This window comes from Neofelis nebulosa, chromosome 5 (genome assembly GCF_028018385.1).
Source record: "Neofelis nebulosa isolate mNeoNeb1 chromosome 5, mNeoNeb1.pri, whole genome shotgun sequence".
Lineage (NCBI taxonomy): Eukaryota > Metazoa > Chordata > Mammalia > Carnivora > Felidae > Neofelis > Neofelis nebulosa.
Genome location: NC_080786.1, coordinates 16,996,321 through 17,018,671, shown reverse-complemented (window position 1 = coordinate 17,018,671; position 22,351 = coordinate 16,996,321). Strand labels below are relative to the sequence as shown.

The following is a 22,351-nucleotide window of genomic DNA, read 5'->3' as shown; positions in this document are numbered from 1 at the left end:
CAATAGCATGTTTGTGGTATAGACAGCTCTGTATCTATGCTATCCAATATAGTAGCTCCTAGATGAGTAACTAAATATTTAAGTGAACTAATATAAATTTAAGTAGCCATAACGTAGGTAGTAGCTACCATATTGGACCACACATGCCTATGAGATCATTTTTTTTATTTTTTTTAACGTTTATTTATTTTTGAGACAGAGACAGAGCATGAACAGGGGAGGGGCAGAGAGAGAGAGGGAGACACAGAATCTGAAACAGGCTCCAGGTTCTGAGCTGTTGGCACGGAGCCCGACGCGGGGCTCGAACTCACGGACCGTGAGATCATGACCTGAGCCGAAGTCCGACGTTCAACCGACTGAGCCACCCAGGCGCCCCTATGAGATCATTTTTTAGTCGGGTGCTGACTGGGTTCTTCCTGAAGGAAATAAGAAATTAAAATATTTTAACCTCTATCCCCTCAACTACTCAAGATCACTTACCCCCAAATATTCACATGTCTATTTAGACATGTGCCCCCAGCAGAGCCCCATTACAACATGACAGTTACTAAATTGTCTGGTTGTTATCTGCAGTCAGTACAGTGGTTCTCTCTCTCTCTCTCCCTCTCTCTCTCTCTCTCTCTCTCTCTCTCTCTCTCTCTTTGAGCAAGCTTTGTTTACTGTCATTTCCTATTAACCAACAGAGTGGGGTAAGAGCCAGTGTATAGACTAACAATGAAAGAGCTGTCCTCCGCATTGGACAGAGGCCTTGTGTTAAGAATTATAAACTGGACTCTGAACTCCTGCCTTTCAAAGCGAAAGGAATAGATGTTGATGGTCCTACATAGTTGTTTGATGACAGAGCGTTAGAAATTAGGGTCGGGACCGGTGTCTCAGCTCTCGTTCTTTTCCCTTCAAAGCCTCAGAACCTGGCTGCCTAATCACACCCGCACCCACACACAAGACTGGCTCCCCTTTCTCTGCGGTGAGGCTGGCATTCCTCTTCACCTGAGACTGTTCCTTTCTCTGCGAGACTGTTCTGTTCTCTGTGAGGAGTTGCAGTGGCAGGAGGTGGGCTGATGTGTGATACATTCAGCAGCAGTGAATTGCGGTTTATCTCAGCAGTCTGCGTACTTTCCATTCCCCAGGAAGTCCAGCCTTCTTTCTGCTTGTAAGGGTAGAAGAATGGCTAGCCAGACTCTGCTCATTCGGAAAGCTTACAGGGAATAAGAAATACTTTGTTTTCCCAATTAAGTGCACTCCTTTCCTGCGTCAACATGCTAATGGTAAGAAATTGGGGGGAGGGGGGTGCACTGGCTCCAAATCGTTACATGCTGCATAGCATGTACAGTGTTTGGCCCTCATGCATCATCAACTGTTACCTGTGAGTCGTATGTTGGGTTGTACCCATGGCCCTAACAGGTACTTGCAGACAGAATGACACATACACCCTCCACTCCATGCTTGTCCCCAATTTATCTTGCTGGCCTGTGGCTTGCCATGTGTTCCATAAACGTGACACTCTAGTCACACACATCCATTGGTTATTTCTGAGTTGTGCCTTCTCTGTTCTTCCAGGGGACCCAGACTATTCCCTTTGTCTCAGCTCTTTTTCCTGACTTCTCCACTTGCCAAAGGTTTGAAAAAAGAGAACGGAGCTCCCGACATTCGCTCACTTGTTCAAGTCACGTTTACGGAACACCTGTCCTGTCAGTCACCGAGCACGACACAGACAGTGAGAAGACGACAGACTGGATTTCTGTGTCCAAATCAGGCGTTGTCACCTTCTAGCTGGATAGCTCTAGACATTCGACTTAAAAGAGCCCATGTGGAAAGTCATGAGAATACTCCTCCCTCTCGACGAAGGGGAATAAGATCACGGCCTCCACTTAGTGGAATGGCTGGCATGTAATAAGTGCTCAGAGTCCCTTCCATCCCTTGAAAGTTCTGATTAAATCCCACCCATTCCGAGGCCACTTCCTGAGCTTACCTAGTTGGAAACCATCTCTCCCTCTCCATCATGCCCATAGCATATTGGCTGAACTAAAGGAGCATATATTTCTTTCTGTTTTGTGCCCAACAGTTTATCTGAACTTTAACCCCCTCAAGGAGATTTCAGGTCCTTAGAGGAGATGATTGAGGTGCCTGTTTTCTATAACCCATTGATTGCTTACGTTAAATTCAACGTACAATTTCTCACTGCTATCTGTGTGCCAAGCACCGTGTGAGATGGGGCCTACAGAAACAGGTGTATAACCACATTTTCTGTGTGCACAAAAGTTACAGCGTAACCAGGGAGAAAGTAATGAGCATTATTGTTTTGTTTGCTTAGCACCTGTTCCTTCTTGTGGAAATTATATCATCCTTCCTTCGAAAAGTCATTCCCCTAGTAATTGGAATCATCGGTCCCCTATCTTCACCCCTTTCTGTATCTATGCCCTTTGCCCTTTGCCTGCTTTGGTCCTTCCCACTAGTGGTACAGCACTCTTTGACTTTATGCTCAGCGACGTAACTTGCTTTACCCGGTAGAATAGTGTAGATTTCAATGTGCCACTTCTGAGTCTGGTCCTTAAGATGCGTCATGGCCTTCCACTTCCTCTCTTGCACCTCTGCGACTGCCATAAGGAGAGCTTCGCATTCAGCCTGGTCACCAGAATAAGGCACATTTATAGAATATGCCTGAGTTTAACCCCCCAAAGAACTTTCCAGCCAGATCGGCCACTTAAAGCGGAGCTCCCTGGTCTATATCAGTCAACCTCTGGCCAACCTGCCAATGCATAAAAAATAAATACTTATTATATCTTACCATTGAGATTTTGTAGCCGTTGGTTTCCCAGCAGTAGGTGATCCATATACTGGCTCTCACTCTTCTCTTCCGTCCTCTTCCACGTTCTCTCTACCCAAGAGCTTGAAATGCCTCAATGGGATGGCCATCTTCTTATCTTCTCCTGGACAAGAGCCATAGTCCCCACTCTAGGGCAAGCATGTGACCCACAAAGGAGCAGAGTTCTTCCATGAGACCTTTAATGTTCGAACGAAGGAAAAGGTAAGCCTAGGCCTACCTGGTAGGACACAATTCCACTTTTCTGGTGAGAGCTAAGCACATCATTAACAGACGAAAAGGGAGAGAGCCTGAGGTAGGTGGAGGCAGGAAGCAGAAACAGACTGACATACCAAGGGCAGGTCCTTAATGCAGCATCTGGGGATCTGGGAGGGTTCCCAGTTTCGGCTTTCCTCAAACTTGTTGGCCAGCATTTCCCTCAATTTTGTGAGCTAACCTAGTATCCAAGAAGTTTCCTTCTTAGCTTAAGCTGATTGGAGTCAAGTTTCTATTCTTTGCAATCTTGAAAAAAAACAGAGACTTGGGGCGCATGGGAGGCTCAGTCAGCTAAGGGTGCTTCTTCTGCTCAGCTCATGATCTCACAGTCCATGAGTTCAAGCCCCACGTCAGGCTCTATGCTGACAGCTGGAGCCTGCGTCGGATTCTCTCTCTCTCTCTCTCTCTCTCTCTCTCTCTTTTTCTCTCTTTTTGCTTGCTCTCTCTCACTCAAAAATAAACATTGAAGAAAGGAAGGAAGGAAGGAAGGAAGGAAGGAAGGAAGGAAGGAAGGAAGGAAGGAAGGAAGAAAGAAACCAGATACAAAATAAATAAAGAGGCAGTTCAATCTGAGAACACTGTCCCAGAGGCACAATGGGGGCTGTGGGAGCACAGAGGGAAGGGACCTAACCAGCTGGTAGCACCAGAAAAGCTTTCTGGGGAAAGGAGCAGTTCTGCTAATGTCTGCAGAACAAGTAAGAGAAGGTCTGAAAAGCGAACAGCCTGTGAAAGGTTCGGAGGCCAAGGGTCAAGGTGAGAAGCGAGTTTGGGAAAATAATACGGGCCAGTGTGGGAAGACCTTGTAAGTCAGCCTTCTAATGGCAAGTCGGAGCCCTAGAAATATTTTAAGCAGGGGAGTCGTAGCCTTTTAGAAGCCAGTTTTTTTCTGGCTGAGGGTGGAGACTGAAGTCAGAAAACCAATTGGGAGGCTGTTAAAAGCATCCAGGCAGGAGATGAAGGGCTCCTGAATTCTGGCAGAAGCCTCAGGCTTTCCAAGAGGGCTTTCTCGGAGTCCGTGTGCGGTGTTTATCTGTCGAATTGTGAATTGGAAAATTGAAGCCATTTTCTCCTTTGAAGGGACTCGTGCCTCCCACTTAAGATTGTGAGGAGCCGTGCTGGGCTAAAGGGACAATTGTTTGGCCACTTGTTCCCTAGTTCTTCTCCCGGGAGACTCTTCTGAAGGCGGACAACCTGGGTGTCACCGCCCTCGGGCCATCAACTCCTCATTGTTCAAGATGTGCTGTGTTGCACTTACCCAGAATAAAATGATTCTCATTTACTTACCTAGCAGCTGTCAAAGCCTGAAATTTCATTCTGTGGGCGTAAGCAATTTTTCCCCTGCAAATGTGGCTTCATCTTGAGGTTGTTATCTGCCAGCAACAGAGAACGGCGGTGCTACAGTCGCTTTGCCTTTTCTCCTACAAGCAACAATTAGAGGCCAGTTCTGCCCGGGTACAAATGCATCTGTTAGCGATTGTCACTCCTGAGTCACGCGCTCAGGAGCCTCACTAGTTTGGCCGGAAGACCTTCAGATGAAAAAATGGGATGGGGAGATACAGCGAAAACCTGAAAGGAGAAAATAGTGGCTTAGCTCCTTTGGGAACTAGCAAAGGAAGAATCATTTTGTTTCCTGGGCAGACAAAGGGACACTGGCTTCGGGAGGACTCAGGATCCAACTCTTTATTGAGGAAGATGAATTCAAATGGAAGACATTGGGGAAAGTGCTTAGATGAGCAAAATTGAATTTCACCCAGGTTGGCCTCAATCCTGGAACACCTATAGATGCAAAACACATTGGCCGGATTACAATCAGGGAACTGAAGTGGGGAGAAGGGGAAGAAGTAAGAAGAAGAAAACATTTGGTTTCTGGATTCTATCGGCAGGCTTTCCAGTTTTTGTAGAATCGTCTTTGTGGTGTGGTCTGCGCGTTTCCCTACGGGCCCTTTTGTAGGCAGGGGCAAGACATGGGCCACGGCACCTCGCAGCCAGTCTTCAGGACACAGGAGGGCCTTGGCTTTGACAGCAGGCCCTGTGAGTGCAGAGTGGCTCACCATCAGGTCCCGTTCCCCATCTCTTTGGGTTTTTGACCACACACGTAATGAGGTCGCTCTTTAGCGATGCCTTTGTTGGACCCCAAATGATGTTCCCACCCTCCTGACCCAGGAGCTTTTGTGTCTTATGTCAGAATAATCACTTACCCAAAATGATGGCTAGGCTCAGAAATATCCTGCTTTAACCTTAGGGAATATAAAAAAAGGAGTGTTAAATATTTAACCTGGATTGATGAGGTTTGCTGAAACTATTGGATAAAATGAAAACTTTCTTTGAGGCATAAATCACTGGGGAGATTTCCCCCCTCTCATTGATTTTTGGGCTCGGTTAATGATTCCAGCACTGAGGACGTAAGACTAGGTGGAAGTTAAAGAAATGGAAAGCCACATTAACCTCTAAATTTTACCTATATGTTGATTTTTGACAGTGAAATACTATAATTAACCCAGACTATTTTCTTAAGATTTAATTTTTTGCTGATGTTCAAAAGTATTGCAGAAAAGCTGATTCCTAATTATTACATACAGCATTGCATAAATTTCTTCCTAATTAAAAAGCCTCTAAATTCTAAATAATCAATTTATGAAGACATATGGTTTTGAAAAATTAGGCATTTAATTTCTAAAGATTTATTGGTAATTTGTACCATAGCTAATTAATTATGGTTATAATACTATTGCAGTCATAGTAGAGATTGATGTGATGATACAATTGCAAATTTATTTTGATATGTCTTCTTTAATATCAGAGCATTACATTATACTTAGTTTTCCAGCTCCTTCTTAATTATGCTTGAAAGCATTAGTTTAATGAAAGATAAGAGGGCTTGATAAGTGTACCATCAGAATTTATTTGAAAAACTATTTTCAACCTGAAACAAACAAATTGTTTTTTGCCCTGGCAGAATGAAATTTGCAGTTGGTCATAAATTAGCCGGCAGAAATGCCTTAAAATTAAATAGTATTTGGTACAGAATTTCCCATTAACCATTGTGACAATTTGCAGAGAGCTTAGCATGAGAAAGTAGTTAAACTGTACAGAGGAAGTCTGCAGACAAAAATGAATAGAGCCCAACATAAACAATGATGGCATTGTAAACTCACAAACACATGGGCTAGGTGGGGAAGGGTTTTTCCTATTTCCTTTGTCATGTGAATTTCTAGGCATTAAAAAAAGAACCCCGCAACCGTTTTGGATATTACCAGGGCTTTCTTTGAAGTTGTAGGAAGAGAGAGATTTTTGATTTAGGGGTAGAAAATGCTACTCATCTGTTTTATTAAATAGAAACGCATGACCCTTTGGAATCATGGCACCAAACCAAATCGCTGGTTATAAGGGAAACAGAAAGCAAGAGGGCGAAAGTCGCCTCTGAGCTATGCTCAGAGTGCAACACGCCAAATGCAGGTTCGCTAAAGAACACGTGTCCGCGTGGTGGGCCCTCCCGGGGGAGGCGGCAGAAACTCTTCATTTGGACATCTTCCTGATGAAATTCCGGGTATCAGAGTGGACAGCCCTGCCTCCCTTGTTTTACATGGGAACAACTTGGGCTGTTTTCTTCTCCGGTGATAGCCTTGCTTTGGATTGCTTTTGTTAAGTCCTGAGGCTCTCACCAGGCAGCGCGCGTTTGTTTCACGTTTCTTCCCCGGTGTTTCCACGGCACAGTCATTCTGCCTAGCGGTGTGACTTTGAGAAGATCACCAGGTGTCTCCTAAGTCCCAGTTTCCTCTTCAGTAAAAGGGCGCTAGCGATAGAATCAGCGGTAGTATTACAGCGAGGGCAAAACGTGGTCTTGTGTGCCCACCCGCGCTCTGCGAGCACGCGGGAAGCTCGCTCTCATAGTACACGGAGGGGAGGACCAGTAGGGAGAACCGCGTGTCCGGTCTGTTGGAGGGCTTGGCATTGTTCATTCATTCATCTTACTGATACTGCTTGACCATCCACTCTGTTTTCAGCAGAGCTTATTGGCTATGAATACAGAAGTAAATACAATGCAGGGGTATCTGATCTCTTGGAAACCATAATCTAATAGAAAAGGAAATTGTGTGCATAAAAATAATTAAAATAATAGTGGCTATGCCTGGGTTGCACCGGGGGGCACAGAGGGAAGAGCCTTAGAGAGCTTGAGAAGGCCTAGAAGAGAAGATAATGAATCTTTAAATCTTGAACGAAGGCAAAGTAGGTGGGGGAGAGTACTGAAGCAGTTAGTAAAGCAAGACGGAAGGTTCCATGACAGGTGTTAAGGAGCTTCAAGACACTTGGTTAGGGCCAGAGAGGTAAAGTGAGGCTGGTGACAGAGGAATTTGAAGGCTTGGCAGGGCTTGGGATGACCTATTGGATACACGCAAAAATGCTAGAGGTACCTGTGTGAATAGTAGTGGGCACATTGATTTTTCCTCTCCAGAAATATAGCACAGGCTTTACTTTTATTTTTTATTTATTTAAAAATTTTTTATAGGTATTAATTTTTTAAATTTACCTCCAAGTTAGTTAATAATACAACTATATAACATATAGTTATATAATATAACTATATAACATATAATGCAATAATGATTTCAGGAGTAGATTTCAGTGATTCATCCCGTACATGTAACACCCAGTGCTCATCCCAGCAAGTGTCCTCCTTAAAGCCCCTTGCCCATTTAGCCCATCCCCCCCACCCCAAACCCCTCCGGCAACTGTCAGTTTGTTCTCCTTTTAAGAGTCTTTTATGGTTTGTCCCCTTTCCTGTTTTTATATTATTTTTGCTTCCCTTCCCTTAGGTTCATCTGTTTTGTATCTTATGTTCCACCTACGAGTGAAATCGTATGATATTTGTCTTTCTCTGACTTATTTCGCTTAACATAACACACTCTAGTTCCATCCATGTTGTAGCAAATGACAAGATTTCATTCTTTTTGATCACCAATTTTCCATTGTATGTATATACCACATCTTCTTTATCATTTGTCAGTCAATGGACATTTGGAATCTTTCCGTAGTTTGGCTGTTGTCAATAGTGCTGCTGTAAACATTGGAGTAGCACAGGTTTTAAAACCTGTAGTGGGACTCTTCTCCAAATAGAATAACCAAATGCGGGGCGCCTGGGTGGCGCAGTCGGTTAAGCGTCCGACTTCAGCCAGGTCACGATCTCGCGGTCCGTGAGTTCGAGCCCCGCGTCGGGCTCTGGGCTGATGGCTCGGAGCCTGGAGCCTGTTTCCGATTCTGTGTCTCCCTCTCTCTCTGCCCCTCCCCCATTCATGCTCTGTCTCTCTCTGTCCCAAAAATAAATAAAAAACGTTGAAAAAAAATTAAAAAAATAAAATAAAATAAAATAAAAAAGAATAACCAAATGCATATCCTATTATATTTATCAAGTTTGGGCTCCACGATAATACTTGTCATCAAAGGAAATAGGGGGTATCTTGGTGGCTCAGTTGGTTGAGCTTCCAACTCTTGATCTCAGCTCAGGCCTTGATCTCAGGGTCGTGAGGTCAAGCTGCACATTGGGCATGAACATACAGTATATACAGTGTGCTCTTGGTTTTGGGGGTAGATTCCCACAATTCGTTGCCTACATACAACACCCAATGCTGCGTTTTTAAAATGCAAAGAACAGAGATCAACTGATATAAAATTGTCAACATTTTTCATGTTTTACTAAAAAGGACTAGAAAAAGTCAAACTCACATAGTCAAGCAGGGTTTAGCAGGATGCTTAGCACATAATAAGAGCTGAATAAATAAATATCTGTTGACTGAAGGAAATGTGTTAAAAGTTTATCATGCCTGTGAGAAAATACCTCAAAAGAGTACTTTTTTAAAAAATTGACAGTAAATTGGGGCGCCTGGGTGGCACAGTCGGTTAAGCGTCCGACTTCAGCCAGGTCACGATCTCGCAGTCCGTGAGTTCGAGCCCCGCATCAGGCTCTGGGCTGATGGCTCGGAGCCTGGAGCCTGTTTCCGATTCTGTGTCTCCCTCTCTCTCTGCCCCTCCCCCGTTCATGCTCTGTCTCTCTCTGTCCCAAAAATAAATAAAAAACGTTGAAAAAAAAAAATTTAAAAAAAATAAAAATAAAAAAAAAAATTGACAGTAAATTATATTTAAAAAATTAACTAAAAACCCAGTATTGAATTTCTTTAAAAAGTATTTATTGGGGCGCCTGGGTGGCGCAGTCGGTTAAGCGTCCGACTTCAGCCAGGTCACGATCTCGCGGTCCGTGAGTTCGAGCCCCGCGTCAGGCTCTGGGCTGATGGCTCGGAGCCTGGAGCCTGTTTCCGATTCTGTGTCTCCCTCTCTCTCTGCCCCTCCCCCGTTCATGCTCTGTCTCTCTCTGTCCCAAAAATAAAATAAAAAATGTTGAAAAAAAAATTTAAAAAAAAAAAAAAAAAAAAAGTATTTATTGAGTCCTCACTCTGTCCCGAGTATGCATGTATATATTTGTTTGTTGGTCAAGTTCCACATTATAATCTTTTCTGTATTCATGGTCAGGGATTAGTATTAACTGTATGATGGTGGATAATTCATGTAACCTCAGTGGGCATCACTTTCCTTTTCTACAACATTAGTCCATCTCAAAAACAAGTGTGACTTTTGAAAATGGATAGTATCTTTTGATGAAAAAAATGTATTTCCTTGTATCAATCTCAAAGACTGATATCTGTATATAAGGTTTAATTGAAGATTATATAACTTTTCATGTACTTTTTAACTAAAATTCAGGCTAATGCCAAGGTAAATATTCTGGGTGAAAATGCCCCTGATTTTACATTTTGGAGATCATACAATTTTACATGAAATTTGTTGTCATTCCATCTCACCTAATTTATGTGTCCGTGCACTAGTTTTTGCCCAAATAAAAAGGCAGAAAAGCTCCAAGTTGGGGGGCTTGCTGAAAGAGCACCTTCTAGTCCCCCAGAGCTTAAATAACTGAGGCTTCTGGACTCCAAGCCATGGTTCCAAGGCTGGTCAATCACCATAAACGGCAAGAGCCACATAACCACCCCGTATGCTCCAACATAGCTCCCATTATTATCGATAAAAGTTACACTACTATACCGAAGGGAGAGAAAGGCCACAATAAGGCTTTTAAAAAGCTATTTAATATATCAGCTTTCACAAAGATAGACGGCATCACTAAGACAAAACAAGAAAGGATGTGCCCAACTTTACAAGGTATTGGCACTGTTAATCATATTTTGAAATATTGCTGGCATATATCTTAGAAAACACAACAGAGTTGCCATATTTCCAACAGGAGAGATGACATTTTTAATGTTGAGATACACCAATAATTCCAAGCCCTCTTTTTTCCCCCCTATATGGGAAAAACCAGAGAAGATTAGTCAGGTTCCAGAAGCTTAAGTACTAAAATTGAACATCATAAATTCTGCCACATTCCATTACAAAGTTATCATAAAACTTCACTAAGCAAATAACTATATAGGTGTGTGTTTTGTGTGTGTATATGCTATAATATTATACAGTTATTTAGATTAGTATTTCACTTATACATACAAAATGTTGAAACATACATTTATATGCATATATAATTTTAGATGGACTTATAAAAAGATTATTGAAATAATTGGTTTCCATTTATACTTCTCCATTTCCAATTTTTAAGTATCTCATGAGAAATAAGGTGCACAGGTCAGTAGATCTCACAGCTTTTCCACATTTATTATTTTGGTCATCCATATTCTGTGAAGTGGGTGGGACACAGGCATTTATGCCCATTTTACTGACAAAGAATGTGATGTTCATATCTTACCCAAGGTCCACAGATTATAATTGGCAAAAGCACATGTGATCCCTGATCTCCTACCTCTGAATTCTGAGCTCTTCTCACTATACCATCGTAGCTGTATAGCATGAGACGATTTACAGATGGGAGATACATAGACCTGATCCAGGGGAGGCATGGGGTCCTTGCTCAAGCCCCCTGTAGCATCAAGAAATATGGCCTACTGGGCATGCAGATGTTTGATGAAGTTCTCTCCTATGGTCCTCTAACTTCACTTAGGACTTTATTCTTTTTTTTTTTTAATTTTTTTTTTAATGTTTATTTATTTTTGAGAGAGACAGAGACAGAATGCGAGTGGGTTGGGGCAGAGAGAGAGGGAGGCACAGAATCTGAAGCAGGCTCCAGGCTCTGAGCTATCGGCACACAGCCTGACACGGGGCTCGAACTCACGGACCGCGAGATCATGACCTGAGCCGAAGTCGAACGCTCAACCGACTGAGCCACCCAGGCACCCCCAGTTAGGACTTTATTAATCATGGCTAATACTTTGGATTGCTGTTGCCCTTTCTTCCTTCTTAAAAAAAAAAAAAAAAAAAAAAAATCCTTATTTTCTTCAGTGTAGCAATGTATGCATTTAAAATATCCCATCTCCCATAATCCTTTACAGGTGGAGGTAGCCATGTGACACAGTCCTGGCCAGCTAGATGTGGAGAAAGTCCCTGGATGGGGCTTCTCGGAAAGCTGTCTAAATGGGAACAGAAACATTGGCTTCACTCTATCTTATCCTCTCCTTCCTCCTGCCTGAAATATAAACATAGTGCTGAAGAGGTAGCAGCCAGCTTGCAACCATGAGCGTAAAAGTTACATATTTAATTAACAAAGAAGAAAGGTGGGAAGAGCCCGGATCCCTCAGAGTGTTATGGAGCCATGTCAGAAACCTAACTGCCTACCTCCAGACTTCTTACTCTGGGTGGGGGGGGGGGGGGGGGGGGGGGGGGAGGAAATATAGACCCTTAGCTTCTTAAGCCACTGTAGCTGCTGTGACTGAATTTAATTTGCCTATTGGCAACGTAAAAGGAATTAAAAATGAGAAGAAGAAAAATGTTAGACGGAACCAGAAGCAAACCCAGTCTACCTCTCAGGCAAGGATTGTTATATATAATTAGCCAGTCTCCCACCAACTAACCATGGCTGGAGGCCATCACCAGGAATGGCTCACGCTAGGACAAGGGTCCACCACAGGCAAGGCCTTGAGTTAGAGCCTCAGCTGATATTTGCAGAAAAGTGAGCTGTGGGGTTGAGTTTTTGTTCTGTTGCTATTTTATGCTTCTCTTTATTTATCTCCAAAATAAGGATCATAATAAAACCTCTCAGGACTGTTCTAAAGATTGAATGAGAGAACGAATACATGTAATGAACTTAGAATAATGCCAAGCATACGGGAAGCGCTTCGTAAATGCTGTCCTAAGATCCGGGAAAGGAGAGGCCAATCATTATTGCTTCTGCACACACGAGAACTAACTTCCAGAGACAGTCACAGCAATTTTCCCTTTTCTACAGACAGAACTCTGTAAAGAAGGGTCAATTCCTTCTCCCCATTCTTTCCCCTGCAAAAGATACTGGAAGTATGGAAGTTTGCCCAGGAAATTATCATAATTAAAAATAAAATCCAAAAATATACATTGGGTGATTTGCAGGCTACAGCATAAGTATCAAACCTAATTATGCTCTTTAAAAGAACACAAGTCTGATGTGGGAAAGGGAGTAGGGGGCAGTGTATTAACTCGGGCTTTGTGGTGTGTTTCTTTGCCAGGTGCTGATAATAAATAGCATGAGGTTTCAGAGAAGAAGGTCTCGATATGCCTTAGTCTTTCAGGAAAGGTTTATTGGTGATCTTGAACTTGAGCAAAACAGGGGGATCAGAATCGAATAGAATTAAATATACCTTAGAAGAGGTCTTATAGGATGCGGATGCCCCCAGGGTAAGGATATTATCTTACTCCTTTTAAAATCCCAGTACAAGTACACAGAGAATGAATTTCCCCAGTTGCATTTTTTGATAGTTGTCTGCCTCTGGGATTTTGTTTTTGCAAAAACCACAGTTATTCAACACTACTACATATGGAACTGATGAAGTAGCTTATAGCAGACCCATGGTCCCAGGGAGAATATCTAGAAATACCAGAGAAAATTAAAACAGCAATCTTTTTCAAGCCATCAGAGATCTACTAAGACATCCAAGACTTGAGGGGCCAAGCTCTCTGAGAAAGGAAGGCCCCCAAATCTTTCCCCCTTGGTTATTTTCTCATTCTTCATTGCATAAGGCAAGGAGTTAAAAAGCCAAGCAAATGAAAACTTCTTTTTTTTTTTTTTTTTTTAATTTTTTTTATTTTTGGGACAGAGAGAGACAGAGCATGAACGGGGGAGGGACAGAGAGAGAGGGAGACACAGAATCGGAAACAGGCTCCAGGCTCTGAGCCATCAGCCCAGAGCCTGACGCGGGGCTCGAACTCACGGACCGTGAGATCGTGACCTGGCTGAAGTCGGACGCTTAACCGACTGCGCCACCCAGGCGCCCCGCAAATGAAAACTTCTAAAATGCAGAGTGAAATTTTCAGAATCTCATGGTGCCTGAAAGACAAATACTAGAATTCAGGAGAGACTCTTGTAAATATCCCAGACTTCTCTTAGAATGCCTAGAAGGCAACACCCTAGGAGAAGGTGAACCCACAGTAGACCCCCCACCACCCCCCACCCCCTAAGAAAGGTAAAACTATCTCTCTGGCCAGCTGAGCCCTTAATTAGATTGAGGGAAGCTTCCCCGACTCGAGATATCTAGGCTTACCTATTGCTTTCATACAGGGTAAATACTTTTTGAAGGAATATAATATCAGCCAGAGCCTCTAAAATTTTTCATATGCAATGTCTCTCATTCTATCAAAAATTACCAGACGTATTAAGAAATAGGACCAAGACGCAATAGATAATAGAAACAGACCCATGGATGATCCAGATATTCGACTTATCTTTAAAATGAGTGTGATTGGTATATTCAAGAAATCTACGACAGGATGGAGAATTTCACCAGAAAACTAGGCTTTACTAAAAAGGAATGAAACCGGAATTCTGGAACGAAAGATACACGAACTGAAATGAGGATGCGGGCCTCAGTAGAAATGTTTAATAGCGACAGAATACCACTGAAGAGTGGATAAGTGACCTGTAAGCCAGGTCAAGAAAAATTACCCAGACTAAAGCACAGAGTACATGGATGGACAGTACAGAAGAGAGATATAGGAGACATATTGAAAAATTGTAACGTACGCATTTGGATTCCTAGGAGGAAAGAAGAGGAATAATGGGACAGAAACAATTTCCAGGAGAAAAAGGCCGTGATTTTTTTCCAAAACTGATGGGAAGACAGTACTACAGGCTAAAAAAAAAAAAAAAACAGAATTTGAACCCTAAGCTACATAAAACCTAATCACTTAAAGCTAGTTTCATTCAACACTATTGATTTGTTCATGATCTAGAAGTAAAATCTTGTGAAGCTTCATTGAGTACATGTGATTTCAGCTGGAGAATAAGATACTAGTGTTAAATTTGACCTTGACTTTGCCTTTAAACCAGAGTAAACCTGTGAAGATTGAGCTAGGATAAAGTTACTCTGGCTTAACTTTAGAACCAGAACAAAAATACAGATTTCAGCTCTTGATTTTATTTAATTTTTTACGAAGTAAGAAGAGACTGTGTCCCAAACTCTACTGCCATCCTAATAACTTTCTCAGCTTTTTTTTTTTTTATCAGTTCTAATATTTTCCTGGAAAATCTTGTGTTTTTGACATTTGAGTATTGGCATTTAGCACTTTTATTTCCATATCTTTTTTTCTTTTATAAAATCAGTCATCATCTTTATTAAAAAAAAAAAAAAAGTTGCCAGGTTTTACAAGCTGTGAATTCCTTTTTCAGGACAAAAAAAAAACAAAACAAAATAAAATCTAGATTTATTTTTTCCACTAGTTCCCCCCCCCCACCCAGAAGCTTACAGTTGAAGGGCAAAGCCTCCCTAATAACTTTGTACTGAATAGTTCAAGATTTCTTCTTTTCCTGGACAGAATCCACCTGCAGTCTTCCAGAGACTGTTGATAAGGCAAGGAAGAGCCCCATCTTGGACTCTGAAAACTCTGTTTAGAAATTACTCATGCTTTCACTGCTTGATTCTGATTTGAGGAAAGCAGGGAGGAGTGCTATTTGTCAACATGTCATTGGATTCTCAGATTGTTTTACACTTTCTTCAGTGATCTTTGTTACTTCATCTTTTCCAGTGGACTCTTCTCAGTGATGAGTAGTCCTGGCAAAGCCCTGATGGTTTCCTTCCACATTCACAAGGTATTGGCTGCACTGTGTTTAACATTCCAACAGGGTTAGCTTAGCTGGCCTGGAGTATCGCGTAGCCAACAGCAACATGCTCCCTGGTAGAAGGCTGACTTGCTAATGCTTATCCCCCTTAAACTCCCTGGAGCCACTGTTTTCTTTCCCAAGAGTTACTGCTTTATAAGACCAAAGGAAGACCAGATGGCTGACTTAGTATTCTCCATTTTTATAAAGGTTTTGGTTCTAGGGAATGGAGAATTGACCCAATGGACAGAAAGTAAGCTTAAGTATCCTCAACATTCTCTCCTTTTCATCCTCTAGCAGACTTTATTTAATCACTATTATTGGCAAGGTCCTTAGAGTGGGGGGTAAAGATGGAATAGAGAAGGGGGCCAAATGAAGTGGACATGACCTCTGTATTTCAAGAGTTACCCACAAAGAGAAAGACCCTCTCTGATGGCAGATCAATGTTAGAGGTACAGTTACATAAGAGAAGTGAACTTATTTTATGTTTCTATCCTGGAAGACCACCCCTCACTCCTTCTCTGCTGTTACCCTCCAGTTGTTGATTGCTTCTCAGGGAACATAATTTGCTTACTGCATTTTGTCAAGGATCCTAACAGCTTTCATGCCCTATCAGCATTTATTCTCTGTATGGTTTTCATTCTGAGGAAAAAGAAAATTGATTCTATCAGATCTAAGAAAAAAATACTAGCAGCAAAACCTAAAGGCCCTTCAGGCAAACTGCAGGTCTGCCTAAATGGTATTTGCATTCACTTCTCTGCCTCTGCTCCCTTCGACCTGAGCCCTTAGAGGCCAAGGCCGTATTTTAACCATGCCGTAATCTCCAGAGACCGCAGCATCTAGTGGAACTCATAAAAGCCATGAAACGTTTGTTCTCTTGAGGCACAAGATGGATAAGTAATCTATAGCAGTGATCAAAGATAAAACGGCAGCCAAAATACGCTCACAAACGAGTTATGAGTATTACTATACGTCGCTACTGAGTTTGTTTTTGTGGGAATACGTAATTAAGAGAGAACCCCTCCCCCCCTTACCTGGCCTGAGAGAATATGGCGGGAGAGCTGAGACATGTGCAGAAATACCCATCGCCCACAGCTGTGTGGGACGAGGCCAGGAGCAGCACAGCGAACACTCTAGCTCTGTGTTGCCAGGCATGTCAGCCACTAGCACCGTGCAGCTATTTAAACTTAAATTAAATCAAAAGTGATAAAATGTAAATTCTCTCCCTCAGTCCTCCTAGCTGAGTTTTGAGTTCTGAGTACCCACCTGTGGCTAATGGCGACAGTGTTACAGAGCACAGGTAGGTTTCCCTCATCACGGAAAGTTCTGTCAGGTAGGGCTGCTCTAGAAGTTCAGAGAGACAAGAAAGCAGTTGTCAGGGTGCCCCGGGGAGGTTTCGTGGAAGGTGTGGCATAGGAGGCAGCTTTTGGCGGAGGGGCGGGACACCGATGCGAAAAGGGAAGACCTTCCAGAAGAATGGTGTAAGCCAAGGGAGCTGTTAAAGCATGTTTGATGGTAGAAATAGTGGCAACGATACCATAGTCACTCTCCTGACCGAGCCGAGTGACAGAGGCCACAGCCACCACCCCTGCACCAGATCGTTACGCTCAAATATTTTGCATTGCCTCGACTCGTGGTGATGACAGCTGAGTTGATCATTCCGGCCAAGGCATGGTGATGACTGCTAATCACCCACCACCCCGTTGTCTTGTTGTCTTTAGGTTATCTTCGCCTCCCTCTCTCTGCCTTGATTGTGGAACGGCTTACCAATCCTGTCAGATTTTCTGGACTAAACACCGTCTGTCTCAACGATCTTTTTTCTCTTTTTCTACCACCCACACTTTTTGACAGTTACCTGCCTGGCTGCCTCCACCGTCATCTCATCTTTTCAGGACGTTTTTGCCAGCCACGTTATGTGCCTCTGTCTTTAACATGCCTTCGGTGGTTCCCTGTTGCCTTTGGGCCGGTATTTGAGATGCTTCTCAATAGAAGCTAGCTTCCTTTCTTTTTTCTTTTTTTTTTTAATTTTAAAAAATTTTTACATTTATTTTTGAGAAAGACGGAGACAGAGCGTAAGCAGAGGAGGGGCAGAGAGAGAGGGAGTCACAGAATCTGAAACAGGCTCCAGGCTCTGAGCTGTCAGCACAGAGCCCGGTGCGGGGCTTGAACCCATGAACGGTGAGATCATGACCGGAGTCGAAGTCGGATGTTCAACTGACTGAGCCACCCAGCGCCCCGAAGCTAACTTTCTAATATCTGCTGCAAGCCTCATTACAGATGAATCAGCCGGCTTACCGGGCAGTGTGGGAGTCAAAAGAACACAGTCTTTAGAATGAAAACAGATTTGGGTTCCAATTCACATTGCTCACTGGCATTTGAGACTTGGTAAGGAAAACTGAGTTCTCTCATCTGTGATACGAAAATAAGAACACTTCCCTTGAATGTTACTGGGAAAGATACTTTATAACGTATAGAAGGTGCCCGCTTGGCTCTAATAATGTCCTCAGTTGAAGGCGCAAAAATTATTATCATTCCTGACTCTACTTTGGTCATCTTCTTTCTGTACCTTTGCCCATACTGCTGCACCTGCTGCTGTGCCCTCTCTCCTTTTCATGCCTATCTTAAAAAGTTCCATTCTTCAAGGTCCATCTCTTTTTTTTTTTTTTTTTAATTTTTTTTTTCAACGTTTTTTAATTTGTTTTTTGGGACAGAGAGAGACAGAGCATGAACGGGGGAGGGGCAGAGAGAGAGGGAGACACAGAATCGGAAACAGGCTCCAGGCTCCGAGCCGTCAGCCCAGAGCCCGACGCGGGGCTCGAACTCACGGACCGCGAGATCGTGACCTGGCTGAAGTCGGACGCTCAACCGGCTGCGCCACCCAGGCGCCCCCCATCTCTTTTTTTATGTCTGTGCAGACACACACATGCACGCACACACACACACGCACACAGTTGCAGAACACTCTCAGAGTCCTGTTTGTATCCCTTCACCCTCCCATCTGCACACTGGAGGTTGTGTAAGGGAATACCTACTGTTCCGCGCCTGAAGGCTGCTTTCCCGGCCACGAGAGCATTCTCGGCTCTCTTGCAGTGCAAGCCCAAAGTGGCAGAAAATTAAACGGCCCTCAGCAAGAACGGCGCAAGGAGTCGGTGGAACCTTCTTGCTCTTTTGGGGGGGAAAGCTCTCAAGCGCATTCTACACTCTTTCCCAGGGTCCGCAGGTAGACTGAACTCCACTTACCCACAATGGCACCTTCTCGGTGACACACCCTGTGTCCGGCTGACCCTTCACCGCTTCCCTTACCACTGCTTCCTGGGATCCCCCAGATCAACTCCATGCACTGAAAACCTTCACTCGGTGTCTGTGTCCGGGAGAACCCAGCCTGAGACCCAAACATAGCACCTGTCCTCTTATACCACCTGCACGGAAGAGGCTCAGTCCTTCGCTCCTGGACTCCTGGCTAGCTCCTCGCGTCATGGGCTGCAAACAACAGGAGCTCACTGCGAACAGCTGCCACAAGCAAGTTGGAATCCACGCATCCCCAGCGTTACCAGAGGGTCTTTTTTCCATTAATGAATTGTGTAGGTCTTTCCTCACAATTCGTTAATGGAAAAAAGACCCACGGAGCAGGCAAAGCAAGCAAGGACCCAGTAAATGCCACCGTGGCATATAAAATACAACCGCGACAAGTAGGATGCTGTTAATGTTCAAGAGTGACAGTGCCCATGCAGCAGGCTCTTTGTGGTTCTGATGACCTGGTACCCTCTGGCCTGAGCTCACTGCCGCGAGCTCGCTCTTCCTCGTTCTTTGATACCAGAGGGAAAATGTGCCGCTCACAAGCATCTTCTACTGACCCAACAAAAAAGAATTTTTGTACCTTTATTTTCTCGTGGTTTTCCTGAGAGGCCACACAACTGACTTTGCTTTTGTCATTGAGCATCTGCTAATGAAGGTTCTGCGAACCTTCTTCCCCCTCATCAGATCACACACCATATGCCATTATCTGCTGGGGTTGCACGTTTCCCCGGTTGACAGTCGCTGTAAACTTCTGCGTGTCTGGAACACATTCATCATAAACTCAAGGCTGTATTCACAATGGTGTTAACTCTATAGTGCCGTGGGGTGTCAGGCCCTCTTCTGATCAACTTGAATATTTAGGGTTCATAGAGAATGCAGCACCCTGGAGTCGTATCTTTTTTTTTTAACATTGGCCATTAGAATCTCTCAACTGGGACTGCGCTGGAAGTTTCTGAACACTCGGAAGCACTAAAGACGTATGCAGAGTGTAGACTGTATAAAATTTTGCTTTCTTTGTTACAAAGGACTTGGTGGTAGTGTCCTCTCCAATAATATGCAGAATTTAAATTAGCCAGTAGAAGGGCGCCTGGGTGGCTCAGTCGGTTAAGCGTCCGACTTCAGCTCGGGTCATGATCTCACAGTTCATGGGTTCGAGCCCCGCTTCAGGCTCTGTGCTGACAGCTCAGAGCCTGGAGCCTGCTTTGGATCCTGTGTCTCCCTTTCTCTCTGTCCCTTCCTCAATTACACTGTCTCTCTCTCACAAAATTAAATGAACATTAAAAAAATTTTTTTTAATAAAGTAGTCAGTGGAGGGGTGCCTGGGTGGCTTAGTTGTTAAGCATCCAACTCTTGATTCTGGCTCAAGTCATGATCTTGCTGTCGTGCAATCAAGCACCACGCTGGGCTCTGTGCTGAGTATGAAGCCTGCTTAAGATTCTCTCTCTCCTTCATCCCCTCTCCCCTCATCGCTCACATTCTCTCTCTCTAAAAAGAAAGAAGGTAAGGTAAGGTAAGGTAAGGTAAGGTAAGGTAAGGTAGTAGAACCTGGGGTCCATATGCAAGCCAGCCGAGCAACTGCCCATGTCTGTTCTGTAAAAATTTCACTTTTCGGGGGCGCCTGGGTGGTTCAGTCGGTTGGGCGTCCGACTTCGGCTCAGGTCACAATCTCGCGGTATGTGAGTTCGAGCCCCGCGTCCGGCTCTGTGCTGACAGCTCAGAGCCTGGAGCCTGTTTCCGATTCTGTGCCTCCCTCTCTCTCTGACCCTCCCCCGTTCATGCTCTATCTCTCTCTGTCTCAAAAATAAATAAACGTTAAAAAAACTTAAAAAAAAAAAATTCACTTTTCGTGTCCCCTTGCATACAGAAAATACTTTAATGCCATTTATACAATGAGGTTTTACTTTCACATCCCAGGAATTCTTCAGTGATCTTTGTCAGGAGTTACAGAAACAATGGGCATATTGCTAATTTTGGTCATAGACAAATTGTAGATCAGACATGCCTATGTGTTTTACATTGGGAAGTTTCCCATTGCTACAGATCTTGATCGTTTTTTCACGTTGGAGCACCATTTACACCAATTCGGTTCTTGTTTTCACCCATTCTGTTAGCCGATCATCCATCCATCATTCTCTCTTGGTGAGATTTTGTACTCTGGCCAGAACTGTGTAGATACTCCAGTCCTGAAATTGACCAGTAACAGGACAACTGAACGTGGGTTATCCCACTGCTCACAATAGGCCGCCCTTCCCTTAATTTAACACCCATTTACAAGCTAAGTCACAACCAAGTCGGCCTAGTCTGCAGCCCATGAATTTCCATTGCCCAGCTAATTAAATGATGCTTTCCCAGGTGCTTCGCTTAAACTGTTTCACCAACGTGTCTCCAATGTTTTCTTTCAAATCAGCAGCAGAAAAAATGCTAAGAACATCTTGCCATGTCCCCTAGTTCTCGTCTGAACAAGGTACTTCTTTTTATCCTGGAATCTCAACTGACTGCAGCTGATTTCATAAGAATTTTTCAACCCTTGCCTGTCTTTGTTTCTTTTGATTCTTGGAGCAGTGAACTATCTGAGCCTCATGGTATCTGTTGTCACCCATATCAGGTTGTGACTTGTTTGTTTGTTCCATTTATTTATTCTTTGCTCACCTGGCTTCATGGTCTCCTGAGCCCTGTTAGAGAAAACCTAGAAAAAATTAGGGTGGCATCTAAGCATAAATTTGGTAACTAATGGGTGATGGGGTCTTCTTACCTGCAAAAGTTCACAGGATCTAATTTTTGGTATCTCTACCCAACTCTATGTCCAGTGATGAAATGTTACATGATTCTTGAAATTGGCTATGATCAGAGTATTTACACCATGGAAATCAGCAAACACTGCAAATCAGGGCTTCTCTACCTCCCACCCAGAGAGCCAGTTGTTAAATATTTACTAGAAACACCACTGAGCAAAGGTCAGCCTATATTTGGCATCGTCAGGACTTTATAGAAGCGTTTGAAAACGTTTCAGAGGAAACTGCCGCTGTTTCCCTAAATCCGTGGATCCCAACCCTTCAGACCCAGTATCTCCTTTATATACTATTTTATTACACATTCTTTGCCATTCTGAAATGAAATTCATAGATGATATACTCTATCTGCGCAAAGCTTTTTTAAAGCAATCAGTATAATATCCAATGATAATATAAATAAAAAATAAAAGTTATTTATAATAGATTAATTTGTACTTTAATCAGTAAATATTTGGGCAGGACTAGGGCAAGATGAGGTTAGCCAAATGCTCATACCCTTATGTAGAACCAGTACGAAAGCATCAGCTACGATGCAGACCGTGGACGGAAGTGAAGGTTTGGTGAATCAAGGGAATTTTCTGAAATGATGAACGCTTGGTAAAGTTCTCTGCAATACAAAATGTAATCTCCCCTCAGTGCACAAGGTTAGTGCATCTTGGAATTTCCCGTAACTATTAAAACCCTACAAAGAAACAGTCTGTGTGTCTGTGTAAGAAAGAATTTGTTTCTAGCTTCAGGTTATTTACTTTTGTAAATTACCTACATTCTGAAGTTGTGTGCAGTGTAGGTAGCTCTTCGTTGCACAGAACAGCTGACCTTCTAGCAGCAGCCAGCAAATGCCATCCGTACCCCTGGTCATAAAGTCAAAAATATCTCCCAAAGACTCACAAAGCAGCCTAGGAATAGTACTGCCTTGGTTGAGAACCAGTGCTCTTAATCAAGGCCAAAGAATTGCTCTTGAGGGCCCCGTCGGTACCCCTCTGTTTTGATGGGTTGACATCAAAAAGGAGA

At 43.4% G+C, this 22,351-nt stretch overlaps 1 protein-coding gene and 1 long non-coding RNA gene across 6 annotated transcripts in view; one reads left to right on the top strand and one right to left on the bottom strand.

Annotated features, from left to right (window-relative positions):
* Nucleotides 1–22,351, top strand: part of RARB (retinoic acid receptor beta) — a 681,957-nt gene that overhangs the window by 465,647 nt on the left and 193,959 nt on the right. The gene's annotated exons all lie outside the window — the stretch shown is intronic.
* Nucleotides 200–21,414, bottom strand: LOC131511735 (uncharacterized). 3 transcript variants are annotated; one of them, XR_009261699.1, is made up of 6 exons: nucleotides 21,301–21,414; nucleotides 5,275–5,313; nucleotides 4,361–4,642; nucleotides 2,502–2,746; nucleotides 988–1,195; nucleotides 200–416 (listed from the first exon to the last, which is right to left on the bottom strand). It is a non-coding gene; the product is annotated as an uncharacterized LOC131511735 (long non-coding RNA). The 3 variants fall into 3 exon arrangements; XR_009261700.1 differs by having other exon boundaries at nucleotides 988–1,147; XR_009261698.1 differs by having other exon boundaries at nucleotides 988–1,144.